Source organism: Mus caroli, chromosome 7 (genome assembly GCF_900094665.2).
Source record: "Mus caroli chromosome 7, CAROLI_EIJ_v1.1, whole genome shotgun sequence".
NCBI lineage: Eukaryota > Metazoa > Chordata > Mammalia > Rodentia > Muridae > Mus > Mus caroli.
The window spans coordinates 57,141,910-57,150,025 of record NC_034576.1 but is presented as its reverse complement, the minus strand read 5'-3'; the positions used below and the strand labels follow the sequence as shown (position 1 = coordinate 57,150,025).

The 8,116-nt window shown below is 36.2% G+C and overlaps 1 long non-coding RNA gene across 1 annotated transcript in view; it reads right to left on the bottom strand.

The window, feature by feature from the left end:
* Window positions 1-5,452, bottom strand: part of LOC110297291 — a 14,145-nt gene extending 8,693 nt beyond the window's left edge. Inside the window, exon 1 of the long non-coding RNA XR_003837208.1 lies at window positions 5,366-5,452. This is a non-coding gene — a long non-coding RNA (uncharacterized LOC110297291). The remainder of the gene's footprint in view (window positions 1-5,365) is intronic.
* Between the last annotated feature and the right edge of the window lie 2,664 nt (window positions 5,453-8,116).

The following is an 8,116-nucleotide window of genomic DNA, read 5'->3' as shown; positions in this document are numbered from 1 at the left end:
AGGAAGGCAGGAAGGCAGGAAGGCAGGAAGGCAGGAAGGCAGGAAGGCAGGAAGGCAGGAAGGCAGGAAGGCAGGAAGGCAGGAAGGCAGGAAGGGGAAAAGAGTAGCTTCCATCACAATCCATCCTTATCTTAGGCACAATAAAAATACAGAAAAGTAGAGCCTGCTTAAATAATACTAACTAGACACTAATGTTTTTAAGTCAGAGAATTTATTGCCAGGGAAAAGAAAATAACACATGCATTTTACTTTAAAAAAAAAAAACATTATCTTTCAAACTGGGAATGGTTATTCTCACACCCTTAGTCCGAGCACTCAGAAGGCAGAGATAGGAAGTTCTCTGTTTGAGGCCAGCTTACTCTACAGAATGAATTCTAGGACAGCTAGGTCTACACAGGGAAACCCTGTCACAAGAAAACAAAAACAAAATTCTTTATTTTTTCCTTTAAGGTGCAAGTAATATTCTACTCATTACTTTAGCTAGCTTCCCTTATTTAAAACCATAGCTCTGAGGTCCTGTTGTTAGAGGTCACAAAGTGATCTAGCATGGAGTGTTCAAAGAACTCAGATCCTGACCCCTGGATCTGCACTCTCATGAGTGTGCCACCACATAAGAGAGGTTTATTGCCCTCTGTCATTGAACATCTGTTATTTTATGGGTGTCCTGGTTATTCATGATTTTTTTTTTGTCTTGCTTAGGGGATGGCTATTTAGCCTGGCTCCATACCACTGTTGGCACTAGAAACACAGCTTCCATCTCAGAGGGAATTAGAGGTGAGACATAAATTACTATGGGTCTGGCAACATAGATTCAGGTCACTCCACATACGATGTTCTGATATGATAGCATTACATCCCTAGCCTTTGTATTGGAGGATGGTAGCAGATAGTCCAGACACTCCAAATGGTTTGTCTCAAAAGCACACGAATTTCAGGTTGTTCACAAAGGTGTGCAATTAATAGCTATTGTGGTGGAGAGTGGGGCACTGCTAAGAAAGCCTTAGATAATTTTGCTCTGAACTTGGAGTAGTCCAAGTCTCACAATCATTGAGAGTTGACCAGAATTGTGGAAAGTTTAGTACAGGTATGGCTTGTTGTTTTACTGAAAATTCCAGGTCATACTTTTCATTACAGTTTTCTGTAAGTCATATTTTTTTCATGTCATGGAATGAAAATTCCACTTTAACAATGTCTTTAAAATAGATTTCGCAAGCTTTTCAAATGCTTCTCATTTCCAATGCTTCAAACACATAAAAGCTCTGAATTGCTACATGAGGAACTTCATAAAGCCTGTATTTTATCTAAAATAATTTACATTATGTTCTCTTGTGGAAGCACTATTGAGAAGTGTAGGCACTGCTGAGGTGTGTAAACATAATCCTAAGGATCTGTTGACCCAGTCTGCTTACACACCACAGATGTAATATTCTGTGTACATGTGACAATGCTTCAGCAGAGAAGAAACCAAGCTATATGTTTTCTGTACTGACAAGGGCTTGGGACAGCAACAGGGCAGAAATTAACTGTGTGCAATAGTGTAGCTATACTGGATAACATCTCACTCTAGCATCTGTCTAAAGACAGATGAAGGCATCCCATAGATCAAAGATAAAATCGTGTCAAAACCACAGCAGGTGTTACAGCATCTCAGTGTAGTTTCACCTGCCTTCACAAGTCAGCATTTAGACGTTTTCTCAGCTGATTGACAGTCACTTGACAATGAGGCCAAATCATTCAAGCTGAAAAATGTATAGATTTAATATTCAGCACTTTCCCTGGGATTAAGATGACAAAGAATGCTGTATTTTTAGCATTTTCCAGTATTTTAGTATAGTCCAAGTCTCACGATCACTGAGAGTTGACCTGAATTGTGGAAGTAGTAACTTCTTCCTGGTATGCCATTCAAAAAAGCCTAAAAAGACAAGTCATTTAATAAACTTTTCTAATATATCCAAACATGGGTTTATTATTAAAATTGGTGCTGCTATAGAGACTGTGTGTTCCCTCTTATGAGGATATGATGAAAATACATAATCTAAGATAATTCCTCATTTATCAGCATATAGAATAAGATTGAATACTATTTTAACCTTAAGGTATATAAAATCTCCTGGAATTGTATTTAGATCTCTGATAGACAATCTACAGATTTTTCTTAACCATATGCATTTCAATTCAGTTCTATAATGAAAAGACACAATTTCTTGTCTCACCAGAAAATCCGTAATTATTTTCATGGAAAATGAAGTTTATGACAGACCCCGAAGGTTCTAGATATTGCAGTGTAGGTAGTGACACACACCTGAAACCACTGCTCTATTAAGTAAATGATTCCTGGATAACTGAGGTTACAGTAAGAATTATTTCTCTCAAAGTTAGATTTTCGGGACGGAATTATAGCAAATGATCTTTAGTAAACAGAAATGTGCCACATCAGGTTCTAGAGTCATCATCCTGTACAAATATCAGGAAATCGATACATTTATATTAAAATACAATATTGTTATTTCAGTAATACAAGTGATGTTTTCTCTACTAGAATGAATACAGAAAAAGCCTAACTTTTCTACAATCCATGGGATTTAGTCCTCAATGTAAATCTGAGAACTTTTCAATTAGAATGCTATTTATTTAAAGATTCCTCTAAAGATCTCTTACATGTTAGGGACTTGGAATAGTAATAGGTAGTGTACCTGTTACATGTCTTCTTTAAACAATTTTATGATGATATCATTTTAAAGTTCTGGTTTTGTATTTTGTGTTTCATTTTTCTCTGAAAAAAATCCATAGGCTTCATCAAACTGAAAAAAAGTGATCTATTGAACAGTGCAACCTTTTTTTTCTTTCTTTTTTTTTGGGGGGGGGGTTGTTTTTTCAAGACAGGGTTTCTCTGTGCAGTTCTGGCTGGCGTGGAACTCACTCTGTAGACCAGACTTGCCTCGAACTCGGAAATCCACCTGCCTCTGCCTCCTCCCAAGTGCTGGGATTACAGGCATATGCCACCACCACCTGGCTGCACAGTGCATCCTTAAAGTATCATATCTGCTAATTATATTTTGGGATCCATGCATATTATTAATGTTTGAATATTAACAAAATCTCATTTAAAAAAAAAAGATGGGTTGTTCTCAAAAGTGTTCAAAATTTCTTTTTTCCATGTGCCTGACATCACACTGTCATGCCCTGTGTTCTTGACCTTCAGTGGATGGCTCAATACTATCTTCTTTTAGGTAATCTCTTTACTGCTTTCTTGCATCAAGCCATAGTCACAGTCTAGTTGATATTGTAGCTTTCCCACTAACAAGAATACTGTTTTAATCTGTGCAAGGTTAATATTGGATCTGGTGTCAGTCTGTGTCCTGATATATTAAGAGCCCTGAGCTTTGAAGACTTTATGCTGTATTGTCCAGATGAAGCTATAATTAAATTATTTACATAGATTAAATTATATACACATAGGAAAGTATGCTAATGATAAATGTTATTCCATGTAGTTTAATATTTTAATCAATTAGACATTGACATGTTCTACAACATAAAATTTTACAATTATGTTTTCAAATAATCATAGCATCTTTAAAAAATTGCATTTTATTGACAGAAACATGAAGGCAAACTCCTGTTACTTCCGACTCTGTTATGAGAAAGCTTCACATACATTAGGCTGGTAAGGGAGCGCCACATTAAATAATATGTCCTGTTATTGAACTCTGTGTTCCTAACTGCCTGTAATTTCACCTCCCAGGGAATCCTATGCCTCTGGCCTCCTCAGGTACTAACATATATATTCATTAACATACCTACAGTGAGAGAGAAAGAGAGAAAGTATGGGGAGATATTAGACTTAAAATAAACCTATAAAAACATGCAAAGAAAGCATTGGACAGACTTAAAACATACATATATAAGGAAATGGCATTCATTTTCAGAAGGGCTGGGATTAATCATACTAACATTACTGCATAAATAAGGAAGACATTAGTATAATCCAGAGGGTAGAATGTACTGTAAAATGTACTAAGGGGCTTGATAGGGAGCAGTTCAATGGTTAAGGACATTTGTTATTTTTCCAGAGGACCCAAGTTTGGATGACAGCACCCTCATATGTTGCATGACTCACAGTGTTTTTTCCTGTATAACTACATCATCTGGTCTAGATGATGTAGTTCTCTCCTTTGGTTTCCAAGACACATTCAGATGTTCACAAGCATGGTCGTGCATGCTCACACACACACACACACACACAAACACACACACACACACACACTTAAAAGAAACAGAGAATATATATTTCTTAACACTTCTACTAAAGTACTTATTGAGTGCTTGCTCTGAAAAAACAATCCTTTTCTAGATTCAAATCTCATAGCATTAAATTAGGCACACAATGAGGAGGACTGTTTGGACAATGAAGCAGTTTAAAATATAGAATATAGTTGATTGGCCCTGGGCGGTGACTTTTTCCAAGAGAAATATAAATGATTTGCTCATTTAACATAGTTGATGAAAAGTTCCACTGAGCTGAATTTGTATTCAATATCTTGACTCTGGCTATTATCTCTGTAGTTTATCCTTCTCACACAACTATAGAAAATATTTCTAGATCAATTAAATAAATGCTTAATGCATCATCAAGGAACAATTGAAAAGTATCAGGCAGTGATTTGGATGGAATAGAAGGAATACCAGAAGAGCGGGACAGCTCAAGCTCACATTACACACATCAAATTGTATTCAGGGTGAAATGGAGTATTACATAGCATTGGTTAATTTAGCAGACCACAACACAAAAACAAGTTAAATAATGACAAGTTAGTGTGAATTCATCAGGTTTTGAAATTGCTGACATTCCAATTTCATTTTTAATGAAACAGAAACTTATTTCAAAGTGTGACTTTATTTTTAATTGAAGCTCATTGTCCTGTGGAAGATGGAACTATGCATTTTTTGTAATGAAACTATAGTCATAATTTTTAACAACAAAGAATATACACTATTGATGTGCCTATTTATGTGATGCAATTATATCCATGTATAGACATGGCTACTTTCCACAAGCTAAGTAAAATCAATGTAGAGTGTAGGCCTGCAAATCTGACACCTTGCTGGTGATTTAGGCAGCAAGGGGAGAATCTGAACAACTTTGTGGTCATTTGACAACCTGAATGTTGTCAGTTTGGTGGAGACAAATGGAATTAAAGGCATATGATAGGATTTGAGATATACAGTTGAAGGCTGTTCAAGCCAGAAACGCTTGTAGAGAAACTAGTCAAATTTAGATGAAGAGTATTCTAGGCTAAAACCAAGAGCAATCTCTAGATCAGCTCTGGAGCATGGTGACATCTTACCAGTTTTGAGTACTTACCCATGCTACTGAAGATTGAAGGCTTAGAGTAATTTTTCATTGTTCTTCAATGGAGGTGATTCTTCTACTACCGCATCTAGCAGTGAGTAGCTTGAGACTACTATTTTTAGAGCTTCAAACAAAGCTTGATAAAAATCCCTGAGCAGCAGCAGCAGCAGCAGCAGCAGCAGCAGCAGCAGCAGCAGCAGCCTGAGTTTTCTTAGAGGATCTGATCCAGATGTGGTTGCAATTGCACCAGGAAGAGCAAATTCCATACAGTGTCCTGGATATGATGCATCTGAGAAGAATTTACCACTTTCCCTGCACACTGAGACATTCATAACCCTGGTGAGGTTTGCTTTGATGCTATTCATTATAATATGACATCTTGCATCCCTAGGTCTAGTCACCTCAAGAAAAATTCTCATATATTCCAGCTTTTGTTGTGCAAATCATGCTCCTCATTTTAATATTATTGGTTGAAAAAAGATGCTTGTAGTTGAGCAAAAGGGAGGTAGGTGGAGTTTTATTTCTTCAATTTGGCATATGAGACAGAGACCATGGGAGAGGAAGAAAGAAGTGCCACCATGGGGTACATGGATCATAAGTATATGGCCATGGGTGCCTGCCAGTTTGAGAAAGAGCAGCCCAGGTGAAACAAGGCAAGTGATATTTTGGGATTATTGACAGTAAAATAGATAAAAATAGCAAAGAGGGTTGGTATCTATCCAGCTCTAATACTTTACAGCTTTATTATCAATCTAAAGGTTTTATGTCTTTTATTTGGGAACTGAATGATCTAAAGTGGAGTAGATACCCTCAAATAATATTTACCCCAGCATTTTGGCAAATCTAGGACCAGAACTTACTTTTAACTCAAACTGAGATGTTAGTTCCCCAGATAAAAGTCTGTCTCTTTAAGATAGAAGCCATTATGTTGAATAGAAAGATGGGAAAAAATAGTTCCTTAGTAACATTGCTCTTTCCCCTAAGCAATTTTATATATTTGAGACTATTGTGAAGACTATCAGCTCCCTAATTGCTTTCTCAGCCTGCTTATCCAGAGGAAGGCTACCGATTTGTGTGTATTAATTTTATATCCAGCCACTTTGCTTAAGTTGTTTATCAGGTTTAGGAGTTCTCTGGTGGAATTTTTGGGGTCACTTAAGTATACAATCATATCCTCTGCAAATATTGATATTTTGACTTCTTCCTTTCTGATTTGTATCCATTTGGCCTCCTTTTCTGTTCTAATTGCCCAGGCAAGTACATAGAGTACAATTTTATATAGGTAGGTATAGAGTGGGCAGCCTAGTCTAGTCCCTGATTTTAGTGGGATTGCTTCAAGTTTCTTTCCATTTAGTTTTATGTTGGCTACTGGTTTGCTGTCCATTGTTTTTACTATGTTGAGGTATGGTCCTTGAATTCCTCATCTTTCCTAGACTTTTATGATGAAGGTATTTTGGATTTTGTCAGAATCTAATGAAATAAACATGCATTTTTTTCTTTGAGTTTTTTACATAGTGGGATATGTAGATGAATTTCCATATATTGAACCATCCCTGCACTCCTGGGATGAAGCTTACTTGATCATGATGGATGATCATTTGGTTTTGTTCTTGGATTTGGTTTGCAAGAATTTTATAAAGTACTTTTGCATTGATATTTGTAGTTGAAATTGGTCTGAAGTTCTCTTTCTTTGTTTTGTCTTTGTGTGGTTTAGTTTTCTCTGATCCTGATTTAACTTTAGTACCTTGTATCTATCTGCCTGGAAAACCTTCAATTTCATCCAGATTTTCCAGTTTTATTGAGTGAAGGCTTTTGTAGTAGGATCTGATGATTTTTTTTTTGGATTTCATGGGTTTCTATTGTTATGCATTCCTTTTCATTGCTGATTTTGTTAATTTGGATACTGTCACTGAGCCCTCTCTTTAGTCTGGCTAAGGATTTTTGTATCTTGTTGAGTTTTCGCCAAGTACCAGCTCCTCGTTTGGTTGATTCTTTGTACAATTCTTTTTGCTTCTACTTGTTTGATTTCAGTCCTGAGTTTATTTGCTGTCTTGTACTCCTCCTGGATATATATGCTTGGTTTTGTTCTAGAGATTTCAGATGTACTGTCAAACTGTGTATATTTTCTCCAGTTTCTTTTTGGAGACATTCAGAGCTATGAGTTTTCCTCTTAGCACTGCTTTCATTGAGATTCATAAGTTTGGGTAAGTTGTACCTTCATTTTAATTGAATTCTAAAACGTCTTTAATTTTTTTATTTCTTCCTTGACCATGTTATTATTGAGTAGATCATTGTTCAGCTTCTATGTGTATAGAGACTTTCAGTTGTTTTATCTTTATTGAAGACCAGTCTTAGTCCGTGGTGATCTGACAGGATGCATGGTATTATTTCAATCTTCTTATATCTGTTGAGGCTTGTTTTGTGACCAATTATATGGTCAATTTTGGAGAAGGTACCATGAAGTGCCTAGAAGAAGATATATTCTTTTGTTTTAGGATGAAATGTTCTATAGATATCTGTTAAATCCATTTGGTTGCTAATTTCTGTTAATTTCACTGTGTCTCTGTTTAGTTTCTGTTTCCATGATCTGTCCATTGATGAGTGGAGTGTTGAAGTCTTCCACTGTTATTGTGTGATATGTAGTGTATGATTTGAGCTTTAGTAAAGTTTCTTTTATGAATGTGAGTGCCCTTGCATTTGGAGCATAGATATCCAGAATTGAGAGTTTATCTTGATAGACTTTTCCTTTGATGAGTATGAAGT